Source organism: Pteropus vampyrus, unplaced genomic scaffold, assembly GCF_000151845.1.
Source record: "Pteropus vampyrus isolate Shadow unplaced genomic scaffold, Pvam_2.0 Scaffold97, whole genome shotgun sequence".
Classification (NCBI taxonomy): domain Eukaryota; kingdom Metazoa; phylum Chordata; class Mammalia; order Chiroptera; family Pteropodidae; genus Pteropus; species Pteropus vampyrus.
In genome coordinates this window covers 1,976,069-1,988,994 of record NW_011888878.1, presented here as the reverse complement: position 1 = coordinate 1,988,994, position 12,926 = coordinate 1,976,069, and the positions used below count along the sequence as shown (strand labels likewise).

At 34.5% G+C, this 12,926-nt stretch overlaps 1 pseudogene; it reads left to right on the top strand.

Moving 5' to 3' along the window:
• The first annotated feature begins 3,242 nt into the window (after window positions 1-3,242).
• Window positions 3,243-3,361, top strand: LOC111742621 (annotated as a pseudogene).
• Window positions 3,362-12,926: the final 9,565 nt, after the last annotated feature.

The following is a 12,926-nucleotide window of genomic DNA, read 5'->3' as shown; positions in this document are numbered from 1 at the left end:
GGAAGGGAAGGGAAGGGAAGGGAAGGGAAGGGAAGGGAAGGGAAGGGAAGGGAAGGGAAGGGAAGGGAAGACCTCCCTAAAATAAACACCCTCGTGTAACTCCAAGCATAAGTTAATTTCTCAAAAATTTAGAAAGCATTCAGTCTCCTCTTTCTCACCTCTCATAAACTAGTCAGGACACTGAAATACGACTTTTACTCCATTATTCCACTATAGTTATCACACCAGACTCACCATTCATTTAGTTGCTAAATCCAAAGTACTCTTTTTAAATCAATGGTCCCCAACCTTTTTGGCACCAGGGACCAGTTTTGTAGAAGACAATTTTTCCACGGACCGGAATGAGGGAATGGTTTTGGGGTGATTCAAGTACATTACATTTATTGTGCACTTTATTTCTATTATTATTACTCTGTAATATATAATGAAAAACTTACACAACTCACCATAATGCAGAATCAGTGGGACCCCTAAGCTTGCTTTCCTCGGGGTCCCATCTGGAGCTGATGGGAGACAGTGGCACCCAAGATGTGTTGCTTATGTCCAGTCTACTCTGTTTTGGTTGCTGTCACTGCAGAAACCCTGCTTCACAAAGATAAGATGTTGGAAATGGAAGCAGGTTTTTTCAGTACTTTTGTGGCAATCTCAGGATATTCCACCTTGACTTTAATTCAGAACATACAGAGATCTGAAGTTGTCTCAAACATACTTTTAAAGCCACTGTCATTTGCAATCTCAAGCAGTTGATCTTCTAGCACAAAGTCAATTCACCTGGCTTATTCACAAATGAGTTGCAAATCCATTCCTTCCCTGTTTGGGGGTCTTTTGTGGTTGAAAAGTAATGCTCAAACTCTTTTGAAAGCTGAGATAGGTGATCATGCACCAGCTAGGAGAAAGAAGGCTCTGGCTCAGTCTCTTTCAAAATCTCGGCTAATGTTTGAAACATATCAAAAATCCAAATGTTCACTCGTCACCCTCATAATTCCAATTTGGCTTTGAATGCAGCCACTTTATCTGCCCACTTGAACACAATTGCTGTTCTCACCTGAAGTGTCAGATTGAGTTGATTAAGCAGGTTGAATATATCACACAAGTAAGCAAGTTTTGAGATCTATTCTGTGTCATTGAAATGTGCTGCCAGTGGTGACTATGTTTCTGAAAGAAATCTCTGGAGCGGCTCTCATAACTTCAAAGCTCTGGCCAGTGATCTATCTGTAGAAAGCCATCTCACTTCTGTGTATAAGAGAAGAAATTTGTGCTCTGTGTCTCTCTCTTCACAGAGCTGCACGAACAGACATGAGTTAAGGGCATATACTTTAATGTGGTTGATCATTTTAATCACACCTTGAAAAATGTTAAGTTGAGGTGACATTTTTCAGCTAGCCAGCATTTCTCTATGGATAACAGTGCATAGACTTACATTCAGAAGCCACCTCTTTGACCTGAGTCATGAAACCAGAAAACTTTCCAGTCATGGCAGCTGCTCCACCTGTGCATATACTGACAAAAAATGACCAATTCAGTTTTCCTGATATGTAATCAAAGACTTGAATAATTCTGCAGCTGTGATGTTGGTTGGCAACAAAACTGCACGGAACATATCCTCATGCATATCCTCCTGGAAATACGTGGCACAAAAACAAGCATTACTGCCTTGTTGCTAACATCGGTAGACTTGTCAACCTGGATTGTGAACCATGGTGACTCATTGATCCTCTCTAACAAGTATCCCTCAATATCCTCTGCTATTTTATCAATTCATCTAGTTATAGTGCTAGCCAAAAAAAGGAACACGTGTCACCTTTGGAACTGCAGACTCTCCTAAAAGTTCATGGCCTTAGCAACAGGCAGGATCAACTCTTCACTGGATAGTAAAGGGCTTCTTAGCTTTAGCAATGCAGTCGGCCAATAAGAATCATGTTCTCAGTGCAGACACATTTGATAAAGTGGTGGCCTTCAATAATTGCTTCTGTTCTTTGTGTTCACATTTTTTTCATTTGAAAAACTCCAAAGTCTCGTGTCTTTTAATGCAAGATGCTTGGTCTCCATGCGGCAAAAGCAGTTTTGAAGGTTCCATGGCTTCGCTGGATAGCCAGTCGCCACATATTATACAAAGTGGGCTTGGAGAATCTGAATAACCTGTTGAATGAACCAGTAACTTAAGTAGGACTCCTGGTATTTTCTTTTAAACGCAGCTTTCTTTTGGTTGACAGTCTTAAGAGTCTTCTGTTGTCTCATCTTTGGGTTTTTTCTCCTTTTCAAAGACACTCTCCTGTGACGTTTGTTTTTCACTCTTTTTGGCTAGAGTTAGCTTGTGGGCTTACCAAAACTGTGACTGAGACAAGTGTGCAGAGCAGAAAAGAGGCGCAGATGGAAGTGGTAAATAAATTAAATGGGCAGGCCATGCGCGGACTAAAATAAGTTTGGGATTCTGACTTAAAGCCACATACAGCTCTACAATCGAAATATATTAACTCACTTGCCACTATAAAGCCTGCTACCAGATGCAGCTTGTCTTCTGCCACTCGCTATAGGGTTTTGATATGAATCTGCAAACAGCTGACTTATTATGGTCTCTGTGCAGTCAAACCTCTTCACTAACGTTAATCTATATTGCAGTTGCTCCCCAGCGCTAGCATCAATCACCGCCTCCGCTCCACCTCAGATCATCAGGCATTAGACTCTCATAGAAGCACACAACCTAGATCCCTTACTTGCACAGTTCACAATAGTGTTCACTCTCCTATAGGAATCTAATGTCTGATGACCTCAGGTGGAACTGAGGGGGTGATGCTAGCACTGGGGAGGAGCTGCAAATACAGATGAAGCTTCACTTGCATGCCTGACGCTCATCTCCTGCTGAGAGGCCCTGTTCCTAACAGGCTACGGACCAGGAACTGGTCCATGGCTCTGGAGTTGGAGACCCTTGATTTAAATGTTTCCTTTCTTGGTCTCACCTCAGTGTTTGACAACTTTATTTTAAAAGATTTATCCTTGGTTTCTCTAACACCACTGGCTGTCTTTATCTCACCATTCCAAACAATCCTTTTTATGACATATCACATAGTAAAAGACTATGAAAACATTAAACGTGATTATTATCTCTAAGTGATAGGTGATATAAGCAATCTTACATTGTTTTTTTCTTAGTTTTTCTTGATTTGTCAAAAAATCTTAATAAATGTCATTTTTATATGTATATGAAACAACAATTAAAACACATATAAAGATAAAGAGATATTATCTACAGCAATGCTACCTTGAACAAGTCCGATCCCATCTGATCTCAGAAGCTAAGCAGGGTCAGGCCTGATTAGTACTAGGATGGAAGACCACCTAGGAAGACTAAATGCTGTAGGCATAAAAATTTTTAAAAAATAAGGTATCGTAAGCTGACAATGTCCTTGCAATCTGTGAGGTCAACCAAGAGTTGCCTCACCTAAAAAAATAAATAAATAAATGATAATAATAAAAGATAAAGAGATATCTTTTAACACAAAGACCTGCTTTATTTTGTTTATACCAAAGTTGAGCAATCTTTCCGAATATATTGGACAATACCACTCTGTTAAGTACTTACCTAACAAAAATGTATACATATATCCATCGAAATATATGAGTAAGAATGTGATAACTCCAAACTGAAAACTACCAAAATGTCCATCAAGAGCAGAAAACATAAGTTTTAATATATTCACTCAATAGAATGCTGTACAGCAATGAAAACAAACAAACTACAATCACATAACAAAAATGGAGACATCTCACAAAAATAATGTTGAATGAAAACACCATACACATACATACTATAAATTCCATTTATCTGAAATTAGAAACAGGGAAAAACTAACTTATGGTGTCAAGATTGTGATTATCCTGTGGAGTCATGAGACTGGATGAGGCCACAACAGAGGCTCCTTGGGTACTGATGATATACTCTTTTTTAGTTGGGTGCTGCTTACATGGGTGTACAAAATCAAGTTGCACACTTCTAATTTGTGCACTTTTTCCTGTTATGAGTGTTACATTTCAATAAAAGTTCTCGACAAGTCAACTAAAAATTATTCCCATATTTGAATTGAGGAAACATCACTACTATATTTCTACATGGATCATTTTTCCCCCTTCAAAAATGTCTAGACCATATTAAATACGGTTGCATCTCTTCTAGAAAATAGTGAAAAAGGTAAGATCAATTCAAAGGCAAACTTTTGCAGGCAGGATTTTTATTTTTGTTTGAAAATCTAACTTTCTTGAATTACTTTTCCTCTGGAGAACCTATCAGTGTCTGTATGTGCGTGCGCGTTAAGAGGAGAGTTCCACTCCTGAAAACATTCTCTTTGTTCTAATATCTAACTTAATGCTGATGCACAGAAAACAGAAAAAAAAAAACACCTCGGAAACCCATATTAGTTCAGGACAAACAGGGAAGCCAGAAATCTGGGGATAATTGAAAAGTAAACGAAACTCCTGGGCACTCTAGTCAGAAAACCACACATTTAAATCCTCACTCATCTCCTTATTAGCTGTGCAACTTTAGAGAAGTCATTTCACTTTTCTCAGCCTCTGTGCTCTTGCCTGCAACAGACTATATAGTGAATTTTCTTATGAAACAAAAGGAGAAAACAACTTTGAGCAGAGGAATATTCCTCAAAATGAGGATATAATATTTCAAATAGGCTATACTTAAGTAATATTAGTGAAATATAATCAAATGTTTGCCTATCATAAAAAACAATTTTAGACCATATTTGCATAACTTGCTTTTGCATTATATTATTTACGGAGGTGTGTATGGTTGCTTATAAGTCTACACCCATTCATATACTAAATGTGGAAACTCTGAGAGTGCTACTTATTAATTTCTGACATTTTATTTGCAAAAAGGGAGAATAATAAGCAGTTTTAGCTCATATTGATAAAAATGATAACTTGCTGAATCTAGGTGTCTTGGAAGGAATTCCCAATCTTCAATTAAATGTTCAAGAACGGAATTCTCATTAACCAGATGCTCCTTTGATAATATTAACTACCTTACACACCATGTGGTTTGAGTCCACTGACCCATGCAACACATGGTGCGAATGCACATGTGAAAGTTGAAATCAAAGTTTGAGAAAGGTGGGTTGTCCAATTTCAGATGAACCTCTACAGACTCAATATTTTTGTTAGCCCTTGTTCAGTAAAGTTAACTGTTTTTTTCCTCCTAGTTACTTATCCAGATGATGGAATCATGTGTTCTATGTTGTCTTTAATTTCAAAGGCAGATGAAATGTCTGCATAGCAGGAAACTGAAGTTCCACAGAAAGAGATTCCATAGCATTTTTGTAGCCAATGATGGTCATAACTAAAATATTACTGATATTTTTAGCTCAAGTTAAAATTAAAGATAGCGATTTACTCTGAACATTTACATTTCAAGAAGCAAAAGAGCAATGAGAGTTCCATGAAGATGGGAATTTTGTAACAATTCTTATTAAGTAATAATGCTTCAATATAACCAAATGTTTACTTCCAAATCTACAGTTTTGTTCACCTCCATATCTATAGTACCCAGTACAATGCTTGGCATGTAGTGGTACTCAAAAACTGTTGAATGAATGAATAAATTAATGATTGAATACAGGTTCCTCATTAGCAGACAAGGAAATTAATCTACATTGCTGAACCTTGATTTGACCACCATATAATTCTAGGAAAGTTTGCATATGATGTCTTTTCCTTTCACTCTTTCCTTTCCTGTCTTTTCTCCAGTGACTCCTAATACTTTAAACTTAAAATAATTTTCAGACATTACACCACTTTCCATCTTCTTATAAATATGATGTTCAGAACTAAATTCAGTACTACAGCTGTGATGTTATCAGAACAATTATAGGGATTCTTTTTATTTCTTTTTTCCAGACACTGTACTTTTAACTTTTAATAAAAAGAATCTTCAAATTATGCCAGTTTTTGTTGTTGTTCTTGTTGTCATTGTTGAAAGCATTATGGTGTTAGTTTATGTTGAAACTGGAGTTAACTAAATTCTTTCAATCAAATCTCACCAATATAAAAATACATTGGTAACTTTATTAGGACTCAAATGATAGGCTTTACATTGATCTTTGTGATTTTAAAAACTAAGGCTTGTCATTCCTAACTATTAAAGTCTTTTACAAATTATCACTAATAAAGAAATTAACCATTATTGTGAATCAGTACCAAAAATGCCTTCATCTAAGGCCCTTCCTTATAGCTACATTGTACCTGTTCAGAACAATTTGTCCTCTTTGAATCAATGGAAGGTTTGGGAGGCCCTAAGTAATCAAGAATTCTGCTACTAGTCCCTAAACACTTTTCATTTAGTTTAGCTAAGACTTTAGGTGCTATGCAGGTGCCTGCACAATTACTGTCAAGCTCAGGACATGTAAGAGCACACAGAAGAGCAAAAGAGAAAGCTGAAAAAGGAAAAGGGCAACTTTCAAAAGGTCTAACCTGCTAACACTGAAGCTAGAAAGAGAAGTTTTGTTCCCAGATGCTCAATGTTCTTAAATAATTTCTCGCATCTGTGGTTTTCTCTCTTCGTTCTTGCCTTCCTGGAATCTCAGAAATAATGGAGCATGGGGCATATACTCCTAGGGATGACCACTATGTCTTTCTTATTCAAATATGTTCTTTCTTATTCAAAGGCCCAGTGAAATCCTATGAAATGTTCTCATAATAACCAAAAGATTTTTCCCAAGTTTTGTTTTAAATATAAAACTTTTATGATATGCTCCTTATCTTTTTACATATACATTTAATCTTTGGTTTGTAACCTCTGATTGTCATAAACATTTAGCAGGACTCTTAATGTCTTCATGTTATTCTGCTTTCTTTGAAACGATGAACATTTTGAGGATAGAAATACATCATAATAGCACCAGAAGGTAGCTACTTAATGCACTGTGATGATGATGGTAGTGATGGTGTTGGCAATTATGAAATATAAGTTAATTAAGAGTATGCTCACGAAAATTTTCATAAAGCAGTATTTTAAGGAAAAGTGCCATACATAGATAAAGGTATTATTTTCAGCGTTAATTACAATTATTAAAAATGGGACATAGTTAAATACTTTTTTAAATCATTTAGTAAATATTTATTGAGCACTAGTCTAGGTCCTAGAGATATTGGAGTAAATGCGATTGGCAAATTGCTATCTTCATAGAACTTCCCTTTTTTTCTTCTAGCTCTCTCTCTCCTCCCTTCTTCCGCCACTTTCTCCTCGTCCCTCATAAATGTTTTCCACTAACAATGAGACAAATATTTCTTACTAATTACCACTTAAAATAATTATAAAAAACACTATGAGCCCAGGAGTCTACTAAATGTGAGAATAACCATAAGTGTGTATTTGCTATATTCTTAGCTATAACACCTTGAACAAGTCTTTTAACCACATTGAGCTTTTTTTCTCACCTAGTAATATGAGGATAACAATATCTACCTTAAAAGCTTTGTAGTAAGCTATGAAGATAATGTATATAAAGCTCCTACTACATCACAGTGTATATACTATCTAATAAATGATAACTGTAATCATTAACATAATTAAATGTATTTTCAAAAGATATCCACAACATCTCCAATCACACTCATTGTTCTGCAATAAGACCTTGTTACTCCCTCATCAAGAGAAACATTTTTCTCACATCATCCCTCCATCCCATGCATCGAGGTAGCCCTATGACAGCAAAAGTCATATTATATCGTATTTAGGTATAGTCCTTATCTAACCTAGCTGTTTCCTCTTTCTTTCTCTTAGAGTCTTGAGCTGCCATGTGGGAAATGTAGGCCACTCTGCTGGATGGGGATCATGTGGAGTAGCACTGAGAGACCCGTCTTGTAAGGGAAGACACTATCTTTGCTGTCCTGACTGATCAAGTCTTCAGATGATTCCAGCCTCAGCAGCTATTCAACAGAGCAGCTAAGCACAATCCACCCCAAAACCATGAAAGATGATAATAAGTTATTGCTTTAAACCACTAAATTTTAGGGGGATCGATTGCAATAGATAAGTGGAAGAGTACTGTATATTAAGTAATGCAGAATCTTTTCTATTCTTATTTGGCCTTTGTATTAGTGTACCTGAGCATTCATTTCCTTCTCCAAAACTTTTTTCTTTTTCTTTTTCTCTGTCCCTTTCTTGCTCTCTTGCTGCCTCTCCCTTCTTCTTCAATGTTGTCATTCCTTGAGTGTCCGTACTGTATATGAAAGACCCTAAGCATATATAGCCAGCTCAAACCACTTTGTGACCTCAAGATCCAAATAGTTAACCACCTTCTTGATATTACTACATGGAAGTCTCACATCTCAGTTAAGGAATGCATTATTCTTTTTCCTCCATTACAACTTCCTTACTCTAAACTTAATCCTCTCTCTAGGCTTCTTATCTTATAAATGCAAAATTATCATCCATCTAATTATTCAAGCCAGAGAACTGGGTGTTATGTTTCTCCCCTCCCTCTCACTTACCCTCTTTAAAGCATATGATTAGTTGACAAGTCTTCATATTTGTCTGCTAACTATTCCTCAAATCCATTATTTCTCTCTGCCTTCATTTACTTAACTCGAAGCTTTCTACTGTTTGCTCTTGATTTAAAAGGCATATCTTTAACACTTTTGGACTAGATTAGGTCTTGACATATACTTACATAGCACTGTGTACATCTCTTTTTGTAATCTTGATTTTACTTGAAATTAACTGTTACACATCTGTCTTCTCTACTAAACAGCAAGTTCTAAGAAAGAGAAACCTTATATGTCTTTAATTCCGTTTCCGTTCCTCCTGTAAGTACTCAAAGAATATTTGTTGCATAAATAAATTTGTCATTGCAAATATAACTACACATCTGCCAAAGTTTTTCACACTGCTATAAATGACTAGTTGAGAGCAAGAGGCAATCAAAACCCAGAAGTGACCATAGGCCCAATCTCTGAATGCCAACTTAAAATTTAGTATTTTATTTTATTAACACATAGAATACTCACACATTTTTTCTGCTAATAGTCAGAGTGCTATGGAGAACTACTAAATACAAACCATGAAGAATGTTATTGATTTTCTAACTTATGTGCTACCTTGAAATTTCTATGATATTTTTCTTTAACTGTGTATTATTTGTATTATTCTAAAATATTTTCTATATTTTGGTGTTATCTTTTCAATTAGATAGTAAATGGAGCAAAGATTATGACATGTATATCTTTATATACCTCTGCAACTACCTCAAACCTTTGTATATAGTAGACATTCAACAATAGTGTTGATTTGAAGTTTCAAATAACCCAAAATTGATGAAATAATAATCAAAAGAAAATGAAATTGCCACATATATTATGGCCAGTTGAACTCAAATAATAAGTTGCTTTTACCCAGTTTGAAATTATATCAGTTTCATTCCAAAATACATGGTCTTCTAGTCCTTGGGCCACAATTCCCTTTTTTTCCAACCTCAGTAGTACCCCAACCCTATTGGACTATTCAAAGTTAAACTCATCTGGCTCCCCTAGATCATCTAAGCAATGGAAAATAAGTATTATCTTTTGGGCCTTTAGTTTTACCATCCAACCTAGTCTCCACGATTTCCAGAGCTATTTTGAGTTTCAGGATCCATATGCCTTCAAGGACAAATGTCAAACAGTCTAATCCAGAGCTAATTTCATGCTTTAGTTATTTCTTCATCCAAATGTTTACAGACATCCTCTATTCTTTTTTTCTCTTTATTAAAACCTAAGTAATAAATGTCCATACTCATACAATCCAGAAATTCTACCTTCTTCTCCAAGCTATAAGCACCGGTATAAAGTGATAGAGCAGACTGCCCTGGAAACCAAGAGCCGGCGCTCCTGGAAGCCACATTCAGGGCCACTTTTGCTGCAAAGTGAGCAATGTGTCTGTGTACTCTTTCTCTAGACATGTCCCTTTTGCTCACACCTAGCTCTGATATGGCTTTCTCATCCCTTCATCTCTATGTTACTCCAAGACGTTGACCTTCAGAGTTTATTTTTGGATTATTACACCAAACTTGCATGTTATCAAATGATTGGCTTAAGAAATGGAGGCCTTTGGAATTTGTATATGAACAAAGAGGGGAGATTTTTGGCAAACAAAAGTCAATTAGAGTTTCTCAGTGACTGTATGAAGTCTTCATATCAAACATTAGTTCATGTATTTAACATATGTTACACAGTATCTTCTGTCCCATTAATGTCTCATTAAATAAAGTATATAATTTGGGAAAGCATACCTTTTTGATATTTGAGATATTTATAGTATTGTGGGAGGAGGTACATGCGATTTTACATTATCCCATAAAACAAATTTCTCAGAAAGTAAGTGAAAAGTCAGAGGAGGAGAGTTCTGTTATACTTTTATTAGACTTCTATACATCAAATCCAGAGAGCAAATAGTTCTTTCTCTGTAATCTAGACAATCTGCAATGATACCTCTGTGCCAGCCCTTGCATGAAACATAATATTATAAATTACACATGAAAGACTCTTCATTTCTCCAGCTTAACAAATGAAATTATTTTTCCGTCACATATTTAAAACAATTTTTGTGTATAAATATGACCAAAAATATATGGAGTGGTAAAACTCCTTCTATCATTTCAAAGATCACAAAATTAATGTCTGGCATCATTTTTAGTGCATATCTTAAATATACATATTTAATACATTTAAAATAACATATCACAGACCAACTAGAAATATTTTATTACTGGGAATCTTAATTGTTCAATATGCAAATGTGTTTAAGAGTTAAATACTGAAAGCAACTTAAAAACACATTCAAATCACTTAAAAACCCAAGAACAAATTGATCAAGTGAGGATTGAAGAGCAATATATGACAACTGAACATGTTTTCAGTGGAAGTGGATTGTAGGTGGAAAGAACAGCCTCATGTGGACTCTTGAGTGAATGTTTTATTGAACTACATCTGGTATTTGTTGTTTCTTTTTCTGTATGGCATCCACCTCATTTCCTGACTACAGTATCTATTTTCCTTGCATTATATTCCTGTGTTAGGAAGAGAATAGAATCTCTTTGTTTATAAAATGTAAAAAGCTCTGATAGCTTTTCTATAGTCTATGGAAATTATTTATATTTTAAGATGGTCATAATGAGAGACAGAAAGAAAAGTTTTGAAATGTATCTTAAAATCCAAGAATAATCCAATTTAAACTCACTGTAGTAAGAAAATATATAAGTAGTAAGCTAATATATATTTTCTTTTTAAGATTTTCCTCACTTAAAATTATAATATCCACATAGCATAATTATCAGAAAAGCTGATTGTATTTATTCATTTTAAAATAAAAAATTCTAATGTAAATATTTTCAGTAAAATGTGACTTTGATTATATTAATTTTAAGAATAGAAATATCAACATTATCTTATATTTTCTCTAATCTGAATTATAGATTTAGCTAATTCACTTTTAATGTAATGCTAATATTCCATACTGATACATACCTAATGATTTTTAAACAAACCCAAAAGACATAAATAGGCTATATAAAGATAATCCAAGTATAGACACATGGTTGTTGAGATAGATAATCTAGTATTTCTTATTTTATTTAATCAAATGAAATATAAGGTAATAAAATACCATAAAATAAATTAATAACCACACTGGTGTTAATAAATTTTTTAATTAATTTGTTTATTTTTTATGGTGACATTGGTTAATGAAATCCAGTAAGTTTCAGTTGTACATCTTAATAGCAAGGCATATATATATATTTACATTATGTTTTCACTTCTCATAGTTAGATTTCTGTCACCACATATTTGACCCCTTTTACCTCCATTTACCTACTCCCTCCCCCATCCCCCTTACCTTCTGGTAACCACTAGTCTATTGTCTATGTCCATGAGTCTGTTTGTTTGTCCTATTCGTTTGTAGCTTTTAGGTTTACATTTCATGTATAAGTGATTTCATGCAATTTTCAATATTTTTTTTAAACATTTACTCTTTGTGTTCAGACTTCTGTTAAACACTGTGGCAATAATAAAGAAATAGGTTTATTCAAGTTTCTTGAACTCACTTTAAGGACACTTCGAAATATCTAGTAGTTGCCATATATATACATAAAGAATCTTAACTCTCGACGTATGAGCATGATGCTACATTTTTATTTTGATTGGATATGTAACAAATTACATGAATAAATTAGTTAAGCATGTTTTAAAAAGCACTCCATTTCTGTTGCCACCATAACATCATAGATCATGATACAATGAAAAGAACACCAGACAATGAAATAGGAAATATAGGGTTGTATTTTGATGTTAAGTTCTATTTTAGAACTTAAAAGTTTAAAGATTCTATCACCAGGCTCTGCTATCAAGAAACATACATTTAAATTGAAGAGATGGCATATTAATAAATAAAACAGTTACTCAACACCATGAAGCAGCATACAAATAGACATAACATTTGTACACACCAAGGAGAAAAGAAAGATGGATAGTGAGTTAGTGAGGACTAGTTTGAGTTAGGCATTGCAGAAAGCCCTTGACTTAGTTTTGAAGAAAGACAATCAGAGAAATTTTTGAACACATTAAACATAATGAAAAGAGTTAGGAATGAGAATGAAGATAAAGAGCAGCCCAGACAAGTATCAAAGTATCACAGTTATTGTAAAATTTGAGGCAACTTGATAAATGCAGAAAATTATGTTTCATAGAATAAAGAACTAAGAAGCATATGCTTGAGTGAAGCAAATAACTGAATTAAAATGTGCAGTTTTAAATTTTAACTAAAAAATATTGAAATTAAAAATAAAAAGTATTTCTTTGCCAAGAATATTTGTGTATTGAAAATATACTCATTCCTTATTAACAAAAAGCAAGGGATCGCATCACATATTTCTTGCATTTTTTTC